The 25,577-nt window shown below is 43.4% G+C and overlaps 1 protein-coding gene across 2 annotated transcripts in view; it reads right to left on the reverse strand.

Annotated features, from left to right (window-relative positions):
• Window positions 1–25,577, reverse strand: part of CNR1 (cannabinoid receptor 1) — a 119,709-nt gene that overhangs the window by 85,183 nt on the left and 8,949 nt on the right. The window contains exon 2 of one of the 2 annotated variants that reach the window (XM_073626920.1): window positions 6,594–6,628. The exons of the other annotated variant lie outside the window; for it this stretch is intronic. The gene's annotated coding sequence lies outside the window, so the exon portion shown is untranslated. The remainder of the gene's footprint in view (window positions 1–6,593; window positions 6,629–25,577) is intronic. 2 annotated transcript variants of the gene reach the window in all.

The following is a 25,577-nucleotide window of genomic DNA, read 5'->3' on the forward strand; positions in this document are numbered from 1 at the left end:
CCCCCCCGCTCTCCATCTTGAAACATTCCCCGCAGCAGCTGGGGGAGAGGAGAGGAGGGAAGTCAGCAGGGGGCCAAACCTGGGGAAAGCCTGGGCAGTAGGGGGAATCAGCACTGTACGTAGTGATTAGGGTGTGCCCAGGCGCACCTGGCACACCCCCTGCGCACACCTATGGGCTTAGATATACTGTCCCAGCAGCAATTGATCCTGCAAATCATTTTAAAAAGTTGCCAAGTGCATACATGGTAGTGGAGGATGTTTAAGAAGCAGAGCTTTCTCTCTGCTATAAAGTGTTCTGTTCTGGTAAGGTTAAGTAAGGTAAGGATTGCACAAGTTATTGCAGATACAAATGCAGGATTACATAAGTAAATTAAAATAGGCTCAGTATATGTGCAGCTCATGCTGCACTTAAAGCGATATTCGATCCGAAAACAAAAGTTGAATACATAGCCTCTAACTACTCTTAAGATGTGGTGGCTATATTTGTTATATTGTTTTTTTTTTTTTTTCCTTATTTTTACCTGGCAATCCAGCCAGTAACACAATCTATGTCTTAGGAGGAGCAATGGGGGCACCTTTGGAAAGCATCATTGCCAGTCTGGGAAGAAGGTAGTGTTAGAGCAGATGTAGATAGACTTGACTAAAGAATTAAAGCTGAACTCCAACTAACAGTTTTTAAGCAGTTACAGTGATGGCGAACCTTGGCACCCCAGATGTTTTGAAACTACATTTTTCATGATGCTCATGCACTCTGCAGTGTAGTTGAGCATCATGGGAAATGTAGTTCCAAAACATCCGGAGTGCCAAGGTTCGCCATTAATGAGTTACACCAACCACTTTGTTTTCCTTTTGGGATAAAAGTTTTGCATAAATTAAAGAAGCTGACCATTGTTTCAACCCCCTAACAAAAACAAAATACCTGAAATACTATACCTTATTTTAAAACGGTTGTTATGGCAAAGAATGTATTTCACTCTTTTACTACCTTATGACTTACAACTTTTAACTTGACTAGGAAAGGTTAATGTGTTGAAGACAACAGCCATGTGATTAGCTTTTTCTGGCCTGATTTCTCATTCTCCAATATCATCCAGGCATTGTGAAAGAAGCCTTGGGCAGCATCTGAAGGGCAGCCAAAGGGCACAAGCTGTTTTCTGTTTGTGTCTGCTAAAAAAAAAATCACTTGATCTCTCCTTGAATCCCAGTGTCCAGTATTATTTATTATGACAGAGGTTTACACACACACAAAAAAAGAAAACCTCATGTCCTTTTTGCTGTTTAACCATATGTGCTATATATATTTGAAGCACTCAGGCCAGCTCTGGTTTATATTTTTTTATTTGGATACAGCTGGTTAACCTTTTGATAGTAGTAATATTAATTTGACATTATTTTATAATTCATCTGTTAGACCTCAGAACAAGAAGAATTGGTTGAATATTTTCTATACGATACAAACATTTTTTCGCACCATGTATATACATTTTTCTAAACAGTTTATTTGCCAACATGAATTGTGTACCTTTTAAGCCTGCAAAAGATATATCATATGATGAAAGACCTAGGTGGATCTTTTAAGCTGACCTTGTTGGCTTCAATTATACATTATTTGAAGTTTTAGGCACTGAACCTCTAGTCAAAAAAAGGGGGAGCAAGGGGAAAAGGGGGATATTGGGACTTTATATAAAGCACGTGGTAGCAAAGCAATGAATTGGTGAATAAATAGGAATTTTATTGATTACATTTATAAAGACATAAAATGTTTTGCAATTACCTTGCTTACCAGCATACTATGTCATTTTATGTCTTTCTCCCCCTTTTTTTTAATTGAATAGGGATGGAAACACATGACCTTACCAGGCCATGGTTTCATTTAAAGTCCCATGGGATGGAAATACATGGCCTTACCAGGCCATGGCTTCATCAAAGTCCCAACCTATCTCCACTACTTACTACATGAACTAGGGATGGAAGCACGTGGTAATGCTCCACTAGTTGACTCTAGTACCCTTTTGCAGTTTTTGACCTTGGTTAGTCTCCCCTGTCTTACTCATTTATCTGACTTATATTTTTTTAAATGTACCATATTATCTGCTATTAATATTTCCACAATTTTCTAAGCTTCGTGTACAACTTTAATGACTCTGATCTGTTGCATTGTGGTTTGTGAGGCTGGTTGCCATGCCATCTATTTCTCCATCTCCATTTCCAGGAGCTGTGACGTGCACTGCGTGTCTCCTCCCATCTACCGCATCACCTGATGCCTGTGGGGGCAGATACACTGCACTGCATGTCGACATCATGCGCTCCACCATGGACGTGTGGCATCCTATTGGCGGCGTCACGTCCATGTGGTTTGGTCTCTAGATCTGCAGGCTACATGGGAGACTTGGAGCCGCTGAGCCAGAGTCATACGTTAAATAAACGTTGGTGGGCCACCTTGTTGGTGACGCTTATAGGGGCGGCTCCCCAGGAGGTTTTGGCACTCAAGGCTCTCTACACATTGGACCACATGCAGTTTTCGGCTTCACTCTCCTTCACTTCCCCTCATTGCCCCTTCATCTTCATTTCTAACAGGTAATCGTGCATCCCTGACTACTGCCCTTTTGGGCTCTTCTCTTTCACTTCCCAGATGTCACTGGTGGGTCTCCACCTGCTCCATTTGTAGTTTCTAGTCACTTAAGGTTTTTTCACATCCTGGCCTGGTCACCCTTCACGCTTGCACATCCTTTCCCTTCACAATAATGGGTTTTTGTTCATCCCTTCACCTCATTCCCAGTCTCTTGACCTTCAATGTTCCTTATTGTTCACTTTATTCACAGGAGTGCCTCTTGGTTTCCCATACCTACTCTGTTTGCGGCCTGTGTGGGTCGTCCCCTCTGGGCTGCCTGCCATGGCTCCCGGTTGGAGGTGCCTATGGCTCGCGGCGCAGACCTACCATACCACCAACTTGTTGACCTGAGTAAGTAAGCATGCACTTGGTGTGGGGTTTCCTTTACCCCACCCCTGTTCATGCCTTTCATTAATTTTATTTATTTTTGATTATCTACCTACAATTTCTCTATCATAGGTTTATCAAGTGCCTTTCTCCTGATGAGTGGTTCAAAGGCCACAAAACGCATAGAGCTACCAAATGCCGTGTTGCTATCAACAAACCCAGTTTTTCAAGTTATTATCTACTACCCCAACAGGATGCCCTTGGTCTTGTAGGCATTAGTCTGCTTACATTTTTATCTAATCATGCCTTGGTGAACCCTGGACTTTTATTGTGATTCTACTTTGTGACACTAATGTTGTTATTATGTTTGGACATTACCATGTTTTGCAATTACCTTGTTTTGCATACTATTGACACCAGCATTTTATGTCATTATAAATGTAATCAATAAAATTCCTATTTATTCACCAATTCATTCCTTTGTTACCACGTGTTTCATAAAAAGTCTCAATATCCCCTTTTCCCCCTTGCTTCCCCTTTTTTTTTTATTTGAAAAGGGATGGAAACACATGACCTTACCAGGCCATGGTTTCATTTAAAGTCCCATGGGATGGGAATACATGGCCTTGCCAGGCCATGGCTTCATCAAAGTCCCAACCTATCTCAACTACTTACTCACTGAACCTCTAGAATAGGGGTTTCAAAATCAATTTCATTGCGAGCAGCATCAGCATTATGGTTGCCCCCAAAGAGCCGGTTGTATCTGTAAGACTATATACAATATAAAGATATGAGATCTATATAAATGTATCTATTCTTTACAATATTAAATAATTGCATCTGCATTATGTTATTACTGGTTTTAGTATTATTGTAAGACTAAAGTTGTGAAGGGCGGGTGCAGACCGGCACAGATCCCACACACACTCCTTTAGCAGATGATGCAAGTCTGAAAAAGAAGATCGCACACCGCTGGTATTATCCACAAGAAACTTTATTGGAGACTGCTAAGACAGAACCTGGTTCTACCAATAACATTTCTGGTGGATGATACCAGCAGCGTGCGACCCTTTTTTTCAACTGGTATAGAACTGTATTATTCTCATAATAATTATACAGGTAAGCAGATGTCCAGAGTACCTCTCCCCCCTTACATCAGATGTCAAGAGCCCCCCAAACCATCAGAAGTCAAGAGTCCCACACCCTCCAATACATCATGCACAAGAAGCTGGAGGCAGAGCTGGGAAGCAGAAAGTGCAGGGTCTAGAGGAGGACCAGAGGAGGGTTTGAATCAGCTGTTGGATTCTTCTGAATTCTGAAACCAGGGGAGGTGGAGAGGCAGCAATGAGGCAGTGCTGTGGCTGTACAGAGAGGGGCAGGATCAGTAGGAGGAGTTATGACTGCCAACTGCTGAGATGGGGGGGCAGAGACGAGCCTCTCTGCAGATGCACAGAGAAGTGCAGGATATGGTTGAGGAGGTCTGTCCTTCTCCTCTGCCAAATGCTGAGACAAGGTGGGGACAGATGAGGGGGGTGTCACAGCTGCAGGATTGGTGCCAGGGCCACATGAAATGGCCCGCCGGGCTGCATTTGGCGGGCCTATGTAATAACAGCTTATGTGAATTTGCTATTTTTTAATGTAACACTAAAGTGTCATCTTGTGTACTGACAGTTTACACATAGGGGTTCTGATGTTAGTGAAAGGGTCTTCAAACTGTTACACATTTGACCATTCCCTTTTTTTTCAAACAGGATAGTTAAAAAAGAATAAACAAATATAGTTAAATGATGTATTTTGAGTGGGTTTTTGTTTGTTTTAACAAAAAAAAAAAATGGATACTCAAGTGATAATGGTTTCTTGACAGTGTCACGAATGTCACGTCTACCCCATCGCAGGTGGTCAGACACTATTGCTAGCTACTGTGTGCTTCACCTATAGCAGCCCCCTTTCCCTTGAGACAAGCAGGCCTACCCGTACTTGGTTGCCCCCAGGACCTTATACACAATGCTGTAGTGTCTGGCCACAATGCCAAGGCAGATGCGAACTGAGCAAAGCAAACAGGTACTTGTAGTTTAGCAGATAGCGTGGTTCAAAGACAGTTCAGGTAAAGGCAGGCTGAGATCAGGGGATAATCCAGTATCCATTTCAGGTAAAAAGGCAGGCTGAGTTCAGGGGATAGTCCAGTCCAATCCGGGTCATACACAGGGGATCCAACAGCAAGCAAGACAGACTAAAGGCCCATACACACGATTGGACTTTTTGACAACAAACATGCAAATTAGCTGTTTTAAGGCTTGTATGCTCCATCGGACAAACTTTTTCAGTTTTCATCGGACTGCGTACGCTCCATCGGACAAACTTTTTCGGTTTTCATGGGACTTTTGTTGGCTGTGCGAACGGACAAACTTTCCAGCAACAAAAGTCCGATGGAGCAAAGTCCGATCGTGTGTACACAAAACCATCGGACTTTTGTACAAACTACAAACACGCATGCTTAGAACCAATGCAAAAGATCAGACAACAATACAGAAGTTGACCAAAGGGTGGCGCCTGTCCTCTTTTTGAAGTGTCGTCAGTACGTTGAAACGTCACTACGTTTGTGTTTGTTGCCGAAAAAGTCCTGCCATGTGTATGCTTAATTAGTTTATGGCCAACGCCCTTTGTACAAAAATCCACGGGAAAGTTTGTACAAAGTCCGATCGTGTGTATGAGGCTTAACAGGTGGCTTGATCTAGAACAATGCATGTAACATCCACTTTCCCGTGGATTTTTGTACAAAGGGCGTTGGCCGTAAACTAATTAAGCATACATGCAGCAGGACTTTTTCAGCCAACTTTCACCAAATCACTTGGTTTTTCAGCTCTTTACCGCCACCCTTTGGTCAACTTCTGTATTGTTGTCTGATATTTTGCATTGGTTTTGAGCATGCGTGTTTGTACTTTGGACTAAATTCCTATCCTAAGGATTTTGCACCATAGGACTTTTGTTGCTGGAAAGTTTGTCTGTTTGCACAGCCAACATTTGTCCGATGAAAACCGGAAAAGTTTGTCCGATGGAGCGTACACATGGTAGGATGTTGCCTTAAAACAGCTCATTTGCATGTTTGTTGTCAAAAAGTCCTATTGTGTGTATGGGCCTTAAGTCTGTCTCTATCACAAGCGAGTGTTCGGTTTGCTTTTATCAGGTGACTGACCAGATCAATCAGTTAACTAGTGAGCACAGACAGGGAGGAAAAGCAACAGCCAACACCCGGGTGCTGGAATGAGGAACAGGGGCACTAAGTGATCATGACAGACAGTGTATGTATGTAAAAGTATATGTAAACCAAAAAATGTAGCATATTGCCGCTCACCAGCAGCAATATGTGTTGGCTGCATTAGTTTTATATTTTCAGGCTTTTTTCTTTTTTACCTGATGATCATCCAGAAATGAAAACAATGCTGACTGATAACAATGAGCAAAGGCAAAGTGCACAAGAATTCATTAGCTCACAGGATTTCTAACAGGATCTACAAGTATTTTAATTGTATATTTAATGGACCAATAGGAAATTAATATGAGGAGTTCACTGTTATAGTTTACATACACTTTACTGTCTATTTGACCACATAAGCAGCCCATGCATACTGGCAATTATCACCTAACCACCCCTTACCTGGGCCTAGGAATGCCACCCAGCAGCCTGTAAACCTGCAGAGAAGAATGAAAAAAACTAGGTAAAAAATAGGTTGTGGCAAAATTGCGTTACCAATGGGAGGGATGGAAAATTTTAATCTATGTGCAGAGCAGAGGTGTCAAAATATGTAATATATAAAGTGCGGGTGTTAAAAGTATGTAATGTACAGTATGAAGATGTCAGGTGTATGTAAATTACAGTGTGCAGAGGTCAGGAGATAATGTACATAGTTCAGGATTTAGAAGTGTGTGATTTACTGAGTGCAGAGATCAGGAGTGGGTAATGTATAGAGTGCAGGGTCAGGAGTGGGTAACATACAGAGTCTAGGGGTCAGGAGAGGGTAATATACAGAGTGTCGGGTTCAGGAGAGGGTAATGTACAGATGCAGGGGTCAGGAATTGGTGACACATAAAGCACAGGGGTCAGAAGTACAGATGAGCCAAACATACCTGGGTCCAGATCAAGGCAGGTTTGGCGAGCATTACAGAAATTTGGTTGCTGAATCCAAACCCCGTTGAAGTCAATGGGAACCGAATATTAAGAATCAGTTCTGGCCACTTTCTAGGCTAATAGGCAAGATTGTTAAATAAATGGCATGGGGGCTGGGCACTGTCCTGCAGAACATGTAACACAGCATTAAAATGTTTAAACGTTCCTTTTGCCGGAGAGCAGTGATTTTATTAATGCTTAAAGTTAAACATTAGAAAAGCAAAATTCCTTTAAATAACATGCCTGGGGGATACCATTAACCACTTATGTGCGCATTTGTATGATGTATACAACCTACTCCAGAAAAACTGACATTTACAAACAACAAATGACATTTTATATGCTGACAGCTTCAGCCACCTACTTCCGTTTGTAAACAAATTGACAGGGATTCTTTTCATCTATAGTAGACCATTATTGCAGATGAGGGTCTGCTAAAAATGCTAATAGGGAGTCCCATGCATAAAAAAAGGTGTGGGGTTCCCCCCAATGATTCAAACTAGGCTCTTCATGTCTGGTATTAATTTTAAGGCAAAAAAAAGGTTTGGCATCCCTCCAATTGACATGCAAGATCTGATTTTAAGGGGAAATCAATGCAAAGATCCCACCAAAAAGTTCATACCAGACCCTAATCTAAACAAACCCATTCAGCCAGGCAGGCCAGGAAAGGAGCGACAAGCATGTGCCTCTCATGAAACTTACCAGGCCACATGCCCTCAATATGGGGGGTACCTTGACCCCCCTGGCAAAGCACCTTGTTCCCATGTTGATGAACACAAGGCTTCTTCCCCACAACCCTGGCCAAGTGGTTGTGGGGGTCTGCAGGCAGGGAATTATCAGAATCTGAGAACCAACTTTAATAATAACCAACTTTAACTTTAACAACTTTAATGTACTTAGAGAAGAAGAGTGAGATCAATTGGAGTTGTACATAGGACCATAGGGGACATACTAAGTAGGGCATCTCACAATTCCCATTCCCCATTCAAGTTATTACACCTAATAAAACATAAAAGCCAAGCTCAAAGACTGTCTGGAGAAAGTGTAGAGAACACTGCTGCACAGTGTTAGGGGACCCGATTACCAGTGGCTCTTTCGGGGGTAAGCGCTACAGTCAATAATGTAAATAATGTGAAAAACCCCTTCTCCTTTGTTTATACTTAGATCCTTTAGAGCCATCATTCATGATTGAGCAGTTGTTGGAATTTAATCACACTAGTGTTTTTTATTCTTTTAACGGGTTAGTTGCTGTCAAGACACTGCATAACTGGACAATGGATGGTTGTTCTATATCGTTGGACATGTTGTGTTGTTTTTTTAATTTTTTAATTTTTTTAAGTACCTCCCAATAACCAGCTTGGTTCAAAAGGGGAAGGGGGCATATATATCCTGCCACATCCCTGGGCTGCTAGGATGTATGATCAGATAAGAGTGTGGTGTGGATTCTGCGGAACCTCAAGCTTTTTTTCCCCACTATTTTTGTGTGAGGTTCCCCTTTAAAATTCATTCTAGGTATCGATTTTATGGGAACCCCACACCATTTTTTAAAACTATCATGGCTGCTTTGTTTAATGGCCAGGGATTCCCAGCTGTAAATGGTTTGGCCTGATGATATCACTGGTTGCTAAAAACACAGTAGGTACCAGCACCTGCCACTTCATTCTAACTCTGACAGTAAAAGAAGAAAACTGTTGTATATAGTAGCAGAAAAAACTGTTACTATATACAGTATGATGTTTGGCTCCTGATGATTGGGCTGAAAATATGGTGTTCAGACAAGCAAAATTTGGTCTGAATATGTGTTTGAACTGGACCGGGATCCTATTTCTAGCCAGGAGATAACAAATTAGAAAGTTCAAGGGTCAGGAAAGGGTAAGTAACAGAAGTTAGAGATTAGGTTTGAATCATGTATTGTCCATAGTGCATCCTGCAGAGTGGCTGCTATTGGTTTACAGCATCTTGCACATTATTAATTGCATTGCCACACTAAAGTAAGCAGTTTTGCCTCTCAGTCCTGATCTGTAATTAGCCACGGAGTAAAAGGAGTGCTTCACACTATCATCATTCTTACCCCATAAAACATCCTCATGCATCTCACTAAGCCATAGCAATGGTGCCCTTTGTAAAGTCTATTTTCAGGGAAGCAAACATCACACTGGATGAAAGGGCAGCATACTGATCCTCTCACTCACTTACAGGCCTGGGCTACACAAAACTTACGATTACGGCTCCCTGCAGTCATCTTTGCTTCTTTCTGCCTGAAACTAAAAATGGTGATCTACTCCAAGCTCCCTGGCTCACATCACAGCAAAGCACACACTCCAGCAGAAAGTAGACCATTTGATGATTGTACAGTGCAGGTGTAGTCATCCTCTGTGCTGCTGTTTCTGACAAATGATTAAGGTTTTGGGTCTGCCCAGCAAATTGATATTGAAGGTCAGAACTTTAACTGAAGGTGATTATAACCCTAAATAAAATCCTGTCTCTTTACGGCACGTTATACAGCATAGTGCTTCTTATCCCTTTCCTTGTAGTATAATACCTGGTTGATTCTGCCAGTTCTTGTGTTCCTGATTGTAAACTGACCACGCTAATCATGGCTGCCGATCCATGACAGTGTGGTCAGTTTACATCTTTCCATCATGATGCTCTATCTGCACCATCTCTGTGTCTCCCCCGCCTTCCCTGCCAGTTTAATGGTCTGTGTGAAGTCAATTACCTCCCCACCCCTCTGCTCCTGATTTGAATACCTTAGTACAGTATTCCCCTGCAGCTGCTCTTCCCCACATCGTTGTTAAGGATGCCGAAGAGAAGAAACTGAAGCTAAAACTGAAACAGCAGAGAAATACGAGCCCCTCCCACTGGATTCTCTCTGCTCTGGAGTAAGACCCGAGAAAACCATGTGACCGCACAGAAGCACTGCTGTGAAAAGGTATTTAGAGATTATATTGCCCCAAAAAAACACACTGCCATCACTATTGCCCAAAACAGAATGTGTCATGAGAGTTTATTGTGGAGACTTTACAACTACTTTAATTGTCAGGAACCATGGCACAAATTATTACTCCACCTACAGCTCCCCTTTCTGTCCCCAGCCCCCCTGCTGAATGGATGGAACCCAGGGAATTTTCTTTAAATTGCTGGAGGCCATGAGATTACTCCATCTGTGCCCAGAAGCAATTAAACAGCTCCTCTCTACCTCTGGGCCTCCTGTAGAACTGATGGGGTCTGGGTCTCAGTACTGATGGACTAGCTCTACTCCCAATAATAGTGCACTAAAGTAAAGTGGGTTGTTAGAGAACCCCTATATGGATCTCTACCCAGTATCACATTATGATTTTTTCACAGGCCCTTTGGCCTTAGACCAAGCACCAGCATTACTCAGCCAGTTGATTCTCCACATTTACTTTGATTCTTATTCTCCAATCCATATCCATAGCAGTCATTTATTAAACTCATTTGTGCTGAGTACTAGTACTTTGGATGAAGCTGAGTGAGATATGTCAAAGCTCCCATAGGAAATAGGAAGATCTCAGCAGGTCTGCTTACTCCTGAGTGACACCCACACATCATCTGGTAGGAAATTGAGCTCTGCTACAGTATCTCCAAACTAAATAAACCAATTTTCATTAGAGTTCTGTTTCAATGCATTGCTTTAAAAGCATTACAAACAATGACATTTTGTATGGAGTAGAATAACTGTAACATTTCTAAATTCCTGCTACCCTCTAGTATATCTAATTTACTATGTATTAGTTTTTTACTTTAGTTATAAAAGAACATTTGCTGCCTGTGCATTCACTGGATTGTGCCCCATACTTAACAAATCCGAATGCGTCTTCTGTGAGAAACTGGGATCCTAAAAATACAGTGAAAGTTACAGTCCCTGGGCCAAGGGTTGCCCTTTGACATTTTTTGGGGGTAAATCATAGATTTACCAATGATTCACCAACTGTTTCTTTTGGAAAATATGCTAATCTCACTCACCCTTGCATGTATTCATCATGGATTTGATATCCTGCAAAAGAAGGTTTTAAAGTATAAGTTCACCTTTACCAAAAAGCACACTAAGCTGTCCCATATGGACATAGCAGCATGGTGTGCTAAAGCCAAGCTCCCTTCTAGCCAAGGCTCCCTTTCAATTCAAAGAATGTGTGCCCAAACATCATTAAAAGTCTTACTAAAGGGGCATGGCCTAGACGGAGACCTGAATGGCAGCATAAACTGATTGCTTCTGCGTCCTGGGAATCTAACCTCGCTTTTAGGGAAACCTGCACCCAAAAACACTCAGAGCGCATCTGCATCCCGTACTACCATGGAATCAGGTACGCAGCTGAGCAAGAATATCCCGGAACTATTCCGGACCCAGCGCCAAGCCGCACTCGTGGCCTCACAGGCCCAGACCCCGAGCTCGCCCAGCGCAACACAAAGCTCACATAGAGAGGGAGCAACGACCTCTATCTCGGACTCGGGCCGGGAACAGTTACCTTGATCTAGAAAAATTTGCCATGGACATTAAAATCACTGTGACAGCCGCGATTGCGGATCTAAAAAACTGATATCCAGGCAACTGCTCACTGCATCGATAGTGTAGAGCAAACCACCCAGACACACGCGGCAGCCATTCGTCAAGTGCAGTGCATTTATGACACACAGCTTTCCCAACTATTTGAGCTCCATAGGCATGTGGAAGACCTCGACAATTGGGGTAGGAGGCACAATATCAGGGTGAGGGGGGTCCTTGAGAGCACAGATCTGGGATCTTTACAACAAACCATTTGCACAATATTTAATGATCTAATCGATCGCCCGGCTGACTCACCGATTGATCTAGAAAGAGCCCACCGAGCTTTACGCCCACAACCCCGTGAGAATGAACCCCCCAGAAATATTATCTGTTGCGTGGTTAATTTTCTCCTTAAAGAGGAAATTCTGCGTAAAGCAAGGGAAAGAGGCAGAATCATTCACAATGGAGCAGAAATAAACTTGTTCCAGGACTTGTCCCAAATAACGCTCCAAAACAGAAGAGCTCTACACCCCCTACTGGCCGCTCTTCGCCACAAAATATTCAATAACGCTGGAAATTCCCATTTGGTCTCTCTGCGTCTGCCAGGGGGCACTCCGCTTTACTACAAACACTGGAAGATCTATAGGGATTTTGCGAGCAACTCAATCTTCCTCACATTGAGCTTCCGGAATAGTACGCTCTCTACTTCCCTTTGGAACCCTTGCTGCCAGTATCGCTCAACCCGACACCAAAGGCTCAGCGACAGAGATCACGCAGACACAGAGCAGACTTGGTCTGTCCTAACGCCCATTCCTCACGCCGAGATATCTACCAACATAGCCCAGAATCAACCCTTCGCCCTCAGCAAGAAGGGGACGTATGAAAGCCTAAAGTTATGTGACGCTCTCCAGAACTATTGCCTGTAAGTACACTATATGACGCAACCCAGCTTTCTCATTCTCTCTTATGTGACTTCCGCCTGATCCCCACGTGTGACTCTTTTTCAGTCTTATACCTATCCCCAGCCTGGCCTCCTCTCCATGTTAGTGAATCTCTCCATTCCCCAACGCGATGGCAATGGTTTGGACTCAGCCATGGACTGTTTACTGCTTCTCCTATAAATCAGGATGCTGTTATTTTCTTCCAGGTAGAAGGCCACAATCTGATCTTAACTTGGCGGTCTACGGCTTGCTCTAACCTGAAGGAACCCACCTGATTTGAGATAACGCCACAACCTCACCCAGCAATGCGACAAGGCTGACTCTATTCCACCCACTGGATGTTTTTATGAACCCAACCAAGTGCCCACAGACGTCCCTTTTATCTCCTCCCCCCCTTTTTTTTTTGTTTCTCTTCCTGAGTCTCCCCTGTTTCCACAAGGTGTGACCAAGGAACGGGACTCTTTTACAACCTGCTTGGTACTTCGTTTCTGATGGTCACAAAGCCCATTACCTTCTTATGCCCGGTAAAATATGTATCCCCATACCTAGATAGGTCACTGTGGAGGCACCAGCATGAATACCTGGGATGCAACACTTAAATTACCGTTGCAAATTCCTTTGTCTACCCCTAAGAATCAACCAATGGTATTTTAGGTTCCTTTATTTATACCTCCAGGTACCGGTGATAGTTTTTCTTCAACTCGGCTCTAGCATCCCAGGTCTCCATGTACAGATCCAAATGACCTTATTACGCTCTCATGCTCATAAGGGTGGTTGTTCTACAATGATTCTACAATGATTTAACAAATTCTCTCACAATTTTGCCTTCTGAGGCCTAGCATAGAATTCAACAACTTACTCTCCTTCTTCCTGTAATGAAATGAAAGGGGCAAGACTCCTCCGCTACTCCCTTCCCTGTTCTCTCCAACATCCCCCTTTTCCCACGCCTCTCCCATCTCCCTCCCCTCCTCCCTCTTCTCTCTAATTTCCTCCCTTTTTTCATACTCTATCCCTCATCCCTCCCTTCACCGTAGCTCTCCTCTCATGCTACCTTACTTCCCACTTCACCCCTCTTCCTATTCTATCCCCTCGAATTCTTTATCCTCTCTCTTAATATACCCATCCTTTCACCTTTCCTCCCTTCTCTTCCTCTCCTCCCCTCCTCCTTGAGCCTTGCCTTACCCGTACCTTCCCATAGAGGATGAGTTTGAATTTGTTTGAATTTGCTTGATTATATCTGCTGAAGAAGGTATTCCGATCTCACATGTGTACTTGAGGCAAGTTATTCTCTTCAGTCATATCCGGGATGGATTAAACTCCTCCTGACATAACAGTGTTAGTTAAATTATTAAACGTTTACTTGATATGGTTACTATGGTTTGTGTTTTCTATTTCGCCTTTAGCAGGTTTCTCCTCTGCATATAACCGAATGCACCTCCTGTGCGTTCTTAATGTATTTCTGTATTTGATCCCCAGGTAGCAGACACCTAGTGGTCCCGCCCCTTCTCTCATTCCCACAGAGCAGTCCCACCGGGTCACCTGCTGACACTCCAGATCCTCTTTTTCTTTCTTTAGGTGGAAAAGAGGATCTATTTCCACCTCTGGAGTGATCTGTCCTTTCTCACTCTTTTTTCTTTTTCTTTCTCTCTTTCTGGTCTCTTCTCTTACTCTTGCTTTTCTCCGTCTCTTTCCTAACTATTGCCTCGCCCAATTATCTTTCCTGGTCCCCCATCCTCTGAGCCCACGCCCACCACCTGCCCGCTGGTACTTCCCTAGCTTTCTGTCAACTTGCTTAGTGCATTTTGAAACCAACAGCCCCGATATTTTCTTCTCGCAAATCATGCACTCTAACCAGAAAGTCAGCCCATCCCTGATGTTGAAGTGCATCTCCCTTAATGTAAAAGGCCTTAACTTACTGGAAAAAACGGTCCAAAGTCCTGTCATCTCTTTCCAAACACAGAGCGCACTTTATCTACCAACAAGAGACTCACTTCCACTGGGACACCATTCCTAAACTATCTAACCACATTTACAAATCAGCATTTCATGCTACAAACCTTGAAGGCAAGACCAAAGGAGTCTCCATTTTAATATCCAAACATGCAAATTTTAATCTCATAGATTCCCTCATTGATCTGGAAGGTAGATTTATCTTTCTCAAGGGCACCTACGCCTCCAAGCCAATAACCTTAGCTAACATTTATAGCCCAAACGAGCATCAGGTCACTTTTTTTAGAAAAACTTGTGATCTCCTAGCCTCCTTCCAGAAGGGCCTGGTACTTTTGGGCGGTGACTTCAATATTCCCTTGAGCCCCCTGTTAGACTCCTCCTCCGGGACTTCCACCTTGACATAGAAAGCACTACGTCAGATTAAATTGCAACTTCAACACCTAACCCTGCACGACGCTTGGCGTACGATGGCCCATTCAGTCAAGGACTATACCTTTTTCTCAGCCCCACACCGAAAATACTCTAGGATTGACTATTTTTTCCTATCCCAGACTGATTTACCATAACTACAACAATCTACCATCAAACCCATGTTCTTGTCAGATCATCATCCAATCACGGTAACACTTTCCTTCCCGGACACTAACACTAAAACGAAATTTTGCCGTTTAAATACTTCTCTACTTAAAGACCCTGCTTCAATTGACCATATTTGCACCCACATCCAACAATACTTTGATGAAAACTCCAGCCCAGAAATGTCTCCAATCTCCCATTGGGAGGCTCATAAATGCATGATCCGAGGCGAACTTCTGGCCCTAGCTGCAAAAAATAAGAGGCTATAACAAGAGAATATCATGGCTCTCCTTACATCAATTAAAGCCCTTGAAACAATTCACAAACAGACACTAGCTCAATCTACTCTTCAGGACCTAGTACATGCCCATTCTCTCCTTTTGGAGGAACTTGATAAGAGCACTAAAAGGCGATACATCCTTGGCCAGAGGATTTTCTACGAACATGGCAACAAAAGCGGACGCCTCTTGGCGCGCACAGTACAAGCGTCTAAAATGTCCTTGATAATTCACACTATACGCAACAACAAGGGTAATCCCTGGTCAAGAATAAGGAAATAACCAAAGAATTTGAGCGTTTTTACTCAAAGTTATATAACTTACGAACCGACCATATCACTTAAACTACTCCTGAAAAGCGTCTTGAACTCATTAAGGAATTCCCAGCCAGTTATAGCCCCAAACCCATAACCCCCCAACAATCACTCAACCTTGAAAGCCAATTATCTACATTTGAACTAGAGTCAGCCATCAAACAAATGAAAGTATGCAAAAGCCCGGGCCCAGATGGCTTCTCCCTTCAGTATTACAAATCCTTTTCTGAAGTTCTCTCCCCAAGACTCCTTGCTACTCTTAATACCCTATCAGACTCCCAGGTTAGACCGGATAGGAGGTTATCTGCCCATATTACCGTAATTCCCAAGGAAGGCAAAGACCCTTCATTAGTTGCAAATTACAGACCGATTTCCCTCCTAAATGTAGATATCAAAATATATGTGAAGATCCTTGCAAACAGATTACTTCCCCTACTGCCTGGCCTGGTATTCCTAGATCAAGTGGGGTTTGTCCCTGGCCGTGAAGCTAGGGACAACACAATTTGCATGCTTAACCTTCACCATTGGCTCTCACTTTCCAAAACACAAGGATTTTTTCTTTCACTCAATGCTGAGAAGGCGTTCGACAGGGTGGCCTGGGACTACATGCGAGAAACTCTTTGGGCCATTGGTTGTGAGAGCCGCATGCTCTCATCTATTATGACCCTCTATTCTGGCCCTTCTGCAGCTGTAAAAGTCAATGGCCACCTGTCGGATACTTTTCCTATAAACAATGGCACACGCCAAGGATGCCTACTCTCACCCTTAATTTATATACTGACCCTGGAACCCCTTCTTAATAAGATGCAGCTCAACCCAGATATCCAGGGGGTGATAGTGAGGAAGAGAGAGTTCAAGGAAGAGAGAGTTCAAGGTAGCGGCTTTTGCCGACAACATTTTACTCTCTTTAAGATCAACTCAAACCTCCTTACCAAATCTCCTCAAGGACCTATCACTTTTTGGTAAAATCTCAAACCTTAAAATTAACCATACTAAATCACATGCCCTTAATATCACCCTACTTGCCCAGGAGTCTCCCTTTCCACTGGGAGAAGACCGCAATCTCCTACCTTGGCATTAAAATTCCGTTAATTTATCAGAACTCTACTCCATGAACCATCACACTGCCCTTCTAAAAGCACAAAAAAATCTCAGGGACTGGGCGGGTTTAAATGTATCCTGGTTTGGATGCTCCACCCTGATTAAGATGATTATTCTACCACGATTATTCTACCACGCTTATTATATCTGATACAAGCGGTCCTGATTCTCTTACCACCAAGCTTTTTCTCTACCTATCGAAAAGCTTGTTCTACATTCCTATGGAGAGACTCCCCTCCCCGCATCAAGTATTCACGCCTTACTCTAAGTCTAGAGGAGGTATCGGTTTGCCTGACTTATATAATTACTATACTGCATGCCATCTCACAAGGATCGCAGACTGGAATATCCACTCCTTTAAAAAGGCATGGGTATCCCTTGAAAAAGACTTTTCGTCTCGACCCTTGCATCTTCTCCCTTGGCTGCCTCAAAAAAGTTGGCCACAGTCTCTATTGACCCACCTGCACATCCAGCCCTCCCTTTTAGCATTTAGTAAGGCCATACGAGGAGGAAATTTGGCCTCTATCCCGGGTCCTTTAACCACATTAAGAGGGAATCCTGACTTCCCTCCAGGGGAAACAGACAACTTCCTGCAACAAGACTGGCCTTTTGAGGATGTATTAGCCCTCTAGTTTTTCTCAGACGGAAAACCCATCCCCTTAGACAAGCTCAGAACGACTTCTAAGAGGTCTTCATTCCCCTTTTGGACCTACAGGCAAATTAGACACTTTCTAGAAACCCAGGCTCATCAAACATGCTGGATGAGACCCCTCACGCCCTTTGAGTCCCTCTGCCATCGCAGATCCCCGCAAAGACACTTGATCTCTCTTATATACACACTCCTCTCGGAGGAACCTAGCCCAAACCCTAGCGCCCTCACAAGAGTCCTGGAATAGAGACTTACAAACACATCTAACAACAGATGACTGGAATACAATTCATGACTACGCACATAAGGGTTCGTTAAATGTGGCGATTCAGGAAAATGGCTATAAGGTAAATACTAGATGGTATAGAACCCCCTCACGCCTCCACAAATTCTCTTCGGACATTCCCAACACCTGCTGGCGCTGTGGGACAGAGGTGGGTACTATGCTCCATCTGTGGTGGGCTTGCGAGAAACTTCAGCCATGCTGGAAAGAGGTTTGCGACCTCATCGCACATATCACTACGTTTACTCTTGACTTCACCCCGGTCCAATTCCTCCTACATCACACCTCACTTTCCAAAAGAGAATATCACAAATCTTTAGCTATGCTTATGGTCAATGCAGCTAGACTATGTATTCCCAAACATTGGAGCTCCACATGCACTCCGATGATCGGGGAATGGTTTGCGAGAATCTCCAATATAAAGGATATGTAGGAACTGATCCATATCTCACAAGATAGAATACACAAATTCCCAAGTATATGGGCCTGCTGGATTCATTTTACAACCACTGATAAATATCGCCAGTATACCCAATAAGGTTACTTCTTGACCTCTGTGTCGAGCCACAGGCTACATTCAGCAGCTGGGCGGGTGGGGGGGTGTGGAACCTTGGTGATCCCCCCTCCCCCTCTATCCCCATTCTTACTCTGGGCCCTCCCTCCCCCCTCTTTCTCTAGATTCCTTCCTTTCCCTCCCCCTTCTCACTAATTCTTTTCTCTTTTCCTCTCCTTAGCTTCGTTTCTTTTCGTACTCCGGGAGTATTTGACTCCAATTCCACACTCTGAGCTCACTCACTGAACCTGTCGAACTTGGACACTATGACCCACTATTTGATACCCCTATTTTAGTACCCTGTAAGCCTTAATAAGTTATATCATGTTTTAGTTTAGGTCCAGGAATGATTTAATGATGCTTTTCCTCCCCTTGCTGGGGTCGGGGGGGGGGACAGGGGGAGGTGAAATTTGATAATGGGACCCTCTGCCCACAGATGCTTATTTTTGGGTTTACTCATTTGGTTCCTGGCCACTGCCCTCCAAGTTACATCTTCAAGTTGTATTTTTCAAAAGGTACTATTGTATTGTCCTGATCTTATTCTGACATGTGTTCCTGTGTTGGATTTGTATGTTTACCTCTTTATATTGAATAAATTCTTTATGGAAAAAAAAAGTCTTACTAAATCCTTCTACAGCTTGAGATGGTTCCATTCTGAATTATTGTAGAAACAGAGCAGCTGTTAGGACCAGCATCCTCAGAGTTTACAGGAGGGAATGCCTCTCTTCTGTTGCAGACAGTGAGATCATTATAGCCATCAGGCAAGAGTACACACTGTGCATGTGCAGCACAAAGAAACAGGATGACTCTCCCTCCTGTAGCAAGTGGTCGCTGGTTCCAACGGCTGCCTCGTCCCTACAACAACTCACAGACGGCACAATCACAGGCTGTAAAAGATTTTAGGAAGGCTTAGGACTTTTTTGAAAGTTTACTTTTTTGATAAAGGTGAGCTTACACTTGAAGCCCTAATTTATATTCACTTTTGTCACTTGAAGAGTTGGTAAGTTCCTCATATCTGAATCTATTCAGACGAATATGCCTGGATGTACCTACTCTTTATAAAAATTGGTAATTTGGCTGGCATATGATATTTGTGGCAAATCAGTTTGATTGCTGCAGTGTTCAAAGTAATAATGGACACAATGGACATCATAATGTCCATGTTTCAAACAAATCTCTTCAAGCAATGCAGCATCCCGTTTGAGTAATTTTGATCATTTACATAATTTTTACTTTGGCTTAAGAAGCCAGTCCAAAGATCACTGGAGCTTTAAAGTAAACTTATGCTCACTACATGCATTTGTAACAGGGATGGACTGGCCATCAGGACTATAGAGAGATACCCGGTGGGCCGATGGCTCAGTGTGGGCTGTTTTCAGCTGCATCTGCGGTGCGTGGCGATCTACCCATCAACCGCCGACAGCTGGCGCCTGACAGGTAGATCGAGATCTAGCCAGTATGCAGAGTAGCGCAGGAAGCGCCTGACTGTAGTAAGTTCTCTCTCATGTCATGCAGCGCTGCTCGCTCCCTGATGGCCCCTCCCCTCTTCTCGTCTATCCCCATTGGCTTGTGACATCATTTGGGATAGACGAGAAGAGAGGAGGGGCTGCCATGGAGTGAGCAGTACTGCATGACATGAGAGAGAACTTACTACAGACAAACGCTTCCTGCGCTACTCTGCAAACTGGCTAGTAAGATTCCATGATGTGCCCCCTGATGTGCCCTGATGATGTGCCCCATCATGTGCCCCATCATGTGCCTTGATGTGCCCCATCATGTGCCCTGATGTGCCCCATCATGTGCCTTGATGTGCCCCATCATGTGCCCCCAGATGTGCCCTATAATGTGCCCCATCATGTGCCTTGATGTGCCCCATCATGTGCCCCCTGATGTGCCCTATAATGTGCCCCATCATGTGCCCCATGCCCTGATGTGCTATGTGCCCCATGCCCTGATGTGCTATGTGCCCCATGCCATGTGCCCTAATGTGCCCCATGCCCTGATGTGCTCCGTGCCCTGATGCGCTATGTGTCCTGATGTGTTATTTGCCCCAATGTGCCCCATAATGTGCCCCATAATGTGCCATGTGCCCTGATGTGCCATGTGCCATAATGTGCTCTGATGTGCCCCGAGCCCTGATGTGCCCCGATGTGCCATGTGCCCGAGCCCTGATGTGCCCTGATGTGCTATGTGCCCCGATGTGCCCCGTGCCCTGATGTGCCATGTGGCCTGATGTGCTATGCCCTGTACCCTGATGTGCCATAATGTGCCCTGTACACTGATGTGCTGGGCTCTATACCCTGATGTGCTGTGCCCTGTACCCTGATGTGGCCTGGTGTGCTTTACCCTGATGTGCTGTGCCCTGATGTGCTGGGCTCTGTACCCTGATGTGCTGGGCTCTGTACCCTGATGTTCTGTGCCCTGATGTCCTGTACCCTGATGTGCTGGGCTCTGTACCCTGATGTGCCCCATGCCCTGATGTGCCATGTGCCCTGATGTGCTATGTGCCCTGTGCCCTGATGTGCCATGTGGCCTGATGTGCTGTGTCCTGTACCCTGATGTGCCCTGATGTGCCCTGTACACTTATGTGCTGGGTTCTGTACCCTGATGTGCTGTGCCCTGTATCCTGATGTGGCCTGATGTGCTGTACCCTGATGTGCTATGCCCTAATGTGCCGGGCTCTGTACCCTTATGTGCTGTGCCCTGATGTGCTGGGCTCTGTACCCTGATGTGCTGTGCCCTGATGTCCTGTACCCTGATGTGCTGGGCTCTGTACCCTGATGTGCTGTGCCCTGTACCCTGATGTGGCCTGGTGTGCTGTACCCTAATATGCCTTGTGCCCTGATGTGCTGGGCTCTGTATCCTGATGTGTTGTGCCCTGATGTCCTATACCCTAATGTGCTGGGCTCTGTACCCTGATGTGCTGTACCCTGATGTGCTGGGCTCTGTACCCTGATGTGTTGTGCCCTGATGTGCCCTGTACACTGATGTGCTGGGCTCTGAACCCTGAGGTGCTGTGCCCTGTACGCTGATGTGCTGGGCTCTGTACCCTGATGTGCTGGGCTCTGTACCCTGATGTGCTGTGCCCTGTACCCTGATGTGGCCTGGTGTGTTGTACCCTGATGTGGCCTGGTGTGTTGTACCCTGATGTGGCCTGGTGTGTTGTACTCTGATGTGTTGTACCCTGATGTGCCTTGTGCCCTGATGTGCTGGGCTCTGTACCCTGATGTGCTGTGCCCTGATGTACCATACCCTGATGTGTTGTGCCCTGGGCCAGTCTGGGTGAAGTCCAGGGCCACATTTTTGCCCCAGTCCAGCCCTGATTTTTAAAGAATAACTTCTTCAGGCTTTATAGCTGGGGCTTCCCCTAATACCCTAATGCAATGCCTGAAATCCTAAGGATATTTGAAATTGACCCCAAGCACAGCATTCATGAAGGTAAGATCTAACTGAACTTGAGTAAAATAGTATTTGGCTTTGCAGGATATATTTGACTAACTTTAGGACAGGAACAACTAAATCTAGATGGTAATTTACAGAGTAGGTTAGGTGAGGTAACCATACATAATAAATGACGACTGACCAGAAAAACTGTTAGCCTCAAGTTTATGATGCAAAACAGCTTGTTTGGCAACATTTAATCACTGTGCAATATTTTTATCTCACTGTCCTTCTTCATGTCACTAGTTATTACTCTTGGCCTTCATTAAGCAGATACCAACATACTGAATACGTAAGCATATACCGTGCATTCAAAAGATTGAGAGAAAAAAGTCACTACATGCCCTTGCATGCTGTTTGGGGGGAGTTGCTGGAAACACACAGCACTCCCCAACATGAAGATGACTACAACAAATGGCAGTCTCTGCAGCAGAATGAGGTCCATGCTCCAATGATATAGGTACAAAAAGGGGATGCAGGACTGGTAGCAAGGCAAGCACCTAGCCCTAAGTGATACACTGGTCAAAGCTAAGTATCTCCCCCTCACCTAGCTCCTATGCTTACAGCAATGTGCTCTGTAACCCTCTTAAGTATGTCTTCAGAAACCAGTAATTGTCACTTTTTGCAAAATGTTATAGGTTCCATTTCTCCTACAGAATTGCAGACAAGATATCACAGCAGGAAGTCACTACTGTGACAAGCCTTTTTTGCAAATGCAAAAAACAATCACGTAGTCAACAAAGAGACAGTGCAACAACACATAAAATGCACACTTACTGGGGCCAGTCCTGTGTCTCTTGTGACAAAAACTATTATACCAAGCCTGTCCCAGGCCAAAACAAATTTTACTTTATAGCCTGTTTTATTAATTTATTTTCATCATTACATAATACTGTTAAAATGGGAAATACATTGGGCATTAAATGTGATAGATACAAAAAAGAAGTGCTAGTTCAAATTTAGTTAAATAAATACTAGGCATCTAAGAAATATGTGAAAGTCAAGATGAAAGCAATAACTGTATTTACCTGGTAACAAATATATGTGCTTAAACAGGTCTATAGGATGCTTTGCTACCACTGAAAATTAGCATATTACCATGATTTGCAAGTAAGCTGATGCAGTGTGAAAGAATATTGTGAAATATTCACACTTTAATTGCATTAAATTTAATGTTGGCTGTTACTCCACTCCAACATATGAGCTCTGTTTTCAGCTGGATTAAGCAATGAGAGTACCACTGTACTGTTCATCACTAGCCTTGTTAACAAGATGTGTGATGTACAACAATATATTGTTCACAATCATGTCATAACTATAGCACCGCAAACCATACGTCTCCCACAAATGATCACTTGGTATTGGGAGGACTCTAAGCAGTTACTATAATCTACAATTTATCATAATTCTTAGCTATAGAGATTCTACTACTTTATCAAAGCACTCAACCTTACAGGCTTGTTTCCATACTCATATTCTGGCTGTTAAAATAGTCTGACCACCAACTGAATTCTCCATAGAAATAAATGCAGAATTCCATAATGAAGTTCACTACTTTACCATGCCTAAAGCTGGGATGTAAATAATGGAAAACGAGGCAAGTTGTAAATGGTTATGCTCCAATACTATAGACAATGATAGAAATCAGGAAATGATTTAACTCTATTACATGCATGCACAACTGAGATCAGTTTCATTTGGAATGTAGTCCCTGTTGAAGTGCAACTAGGGGGAAACTATTTTTTTCATTTTAGAGTAAGGGAGGTTTATAACCCTTGTCAAGTTTTTTTTGCCATCTGTGTCCAATTGTAAAGATTTTCCTAATCTTCCTGTCCCATAAGCAAGACAGGAAGTGATATGAAATCCCTTCAATGTAAGGGAATCCCTGGTTGACACAAGAGTCACCAGAACTAGTGTCCTCTTTGGAAGATTTCCCCTCTATTGCTGTTCTGGGTACAACGCAAAATTTGGAATTTTTGTTTATTTTCTCATATTTTCAAATATATTGGTAAACAGGACAAATACAGACAGTGAGTCTACTTAATGGGGGCACAGACATATACAGGTGCATCTCAAAAAAATAGAATATCATCAAAAAGTTAATTTATTTTAGTAATTCAATTCAAAAAGTGTAATTCATATATTATATAGATTCATTACAAAGAGAGTGATATATTTCAAAGATTTCTTTATTTTAATTTTGATGATTATGGCTTACAGCTAGTGAAAACTCAAAATTCAGTATCTTAGAAAATTAGAATGTTACATAAGACCAATAAAAAAGGATTTTTAATACAGAAATGTTGGCTTACTGAGAAGTATGACCATGTACAGTATAGTATGCACTCAATACTTGGTCGGAGTTCCTTTTGCATGAATTACTGCATCAATTAGGCATGGCAGCCTGTGGCACTGCTGAGGTGTTATGGAAGCCCAGGTTGTTTTGACAGTGGCCTTGAGCTTGTCTGCATTGTTGACAATACTCCACAGATTCTCCATGGAGTTTAGGTCAGGCGAGTTTGCTGGTCAATCAAGCACAGCGACGCCATACTCGCTAAACCAGGTATTGGTTCTAATGGCAGTGTGGGCAGGTGCCAAGTCCTGCTGGAAAATTAAGTCAGCATCTCGATAAATCTGTTCAACAGAGGAAAGCATGACTTTGGACTTGATAAAACACAGTGGACCAACACCAGCAGATGACATGGATCCCAAAATCATCACTGACTGTGGAAAATTCACACTGGACCTCATTCAACTTGGATTCTGTTCCTCTCCACTCTTCCTCCAGACTCTGGGACCTTGATTCCAAAGGAAATGCAAGGATTACGTTCATCCAAGAAGAGGACTTTGGACCACTGAGCAACAGTCCAGTCTTTTTTCTCCTTAGCCCAGGTAAGACGCTTCTGAAGTTGTTTCTGGTTCAGGGGTGGCTTGACGCAAGGAATGTGACAGTTGTAGCGCATGTCCTGGATATGTTTGCATGTGTAGTGGCTCTTGAAGCACTGACACTAGCCGTAGTCCACTCCTTGTAAATTTCCCCCAAATTCTTGAATGGCCTTTGCTTTACAATCCTTTCAAGGCTGCGGTTATCCCTGTTGCTTGTGCACCTTTTTCTACCACACCTTTTCCTTTCACTCAACTTTCCATTAATATGCTTGGATACAGCACTCTGTGAACAGTCAGCTTCTTTAGCAATGACCTTTTGTGACTTTTGTGTCAATGACTGTCTTCTGGACAACTGTCAAGTCAGCAGTCTTCCCCAAGACTGTGTAACCTACTGAACCAGACTGAGAGACCATTTAAAGGCTCAGGAAACCTTTACAGGTGTTTTGAGTTAATTAGTTGATTAGAGTGGTACACCATGAGTCTATAATATTGAACTTTTTCACAATATTTGGGGTTTTCACTAGCTGTAAGCCATAATCATCAAAGTTAAAAGAAAGAAATGCTTGAAATATATCACTCTGTGTTTAATGAATCTATATAATATGCTTTTCACTTTTTGCAATGAATTACTGAAATAAATGAACTTTTTGATGATATTCAAATTTTTGGAGATGCACCTGTATGAAAAATTAACAGGTGTTCTAATCCCTCTCTACTGTATCCAAAACTAAAAAAAGTTTTCCTTTTAATTATACTTTAAACATCCCCTGGAGCAACATAATATGGTGATCTACCCTAAGTATAAAGTTGCTATCGACATTTTTTTTTTTAGAAAAGCACTTACGTTTTTCTGCTGGTATACAATTTGACTTTACATGAGCATGCAGAACCTGAGCCACCAGATGAAGACCACTGTTTAGGCTTGGTTCACGCTGACGCACTGAGCGTTTCACAGCAGGGATCCGGTGCATCCCTGTTCACCATTTCAGGTCCGA

Source organism: Aquarana catesbeiana, linkage group LG04 (genome assembly GCF_042186555.1).
Source record: "Aquarana catesbeiana isolate 2022-GZ linkage group LG04, ASM4218655v1, whole genome shotgun sequence".
NCBI classification, from domain to species: Eukaryota; Metazoa; Chordata; class Amphibia; order Anura; family Ranidae; genus Aquarana; species Aquarana catesbeiana.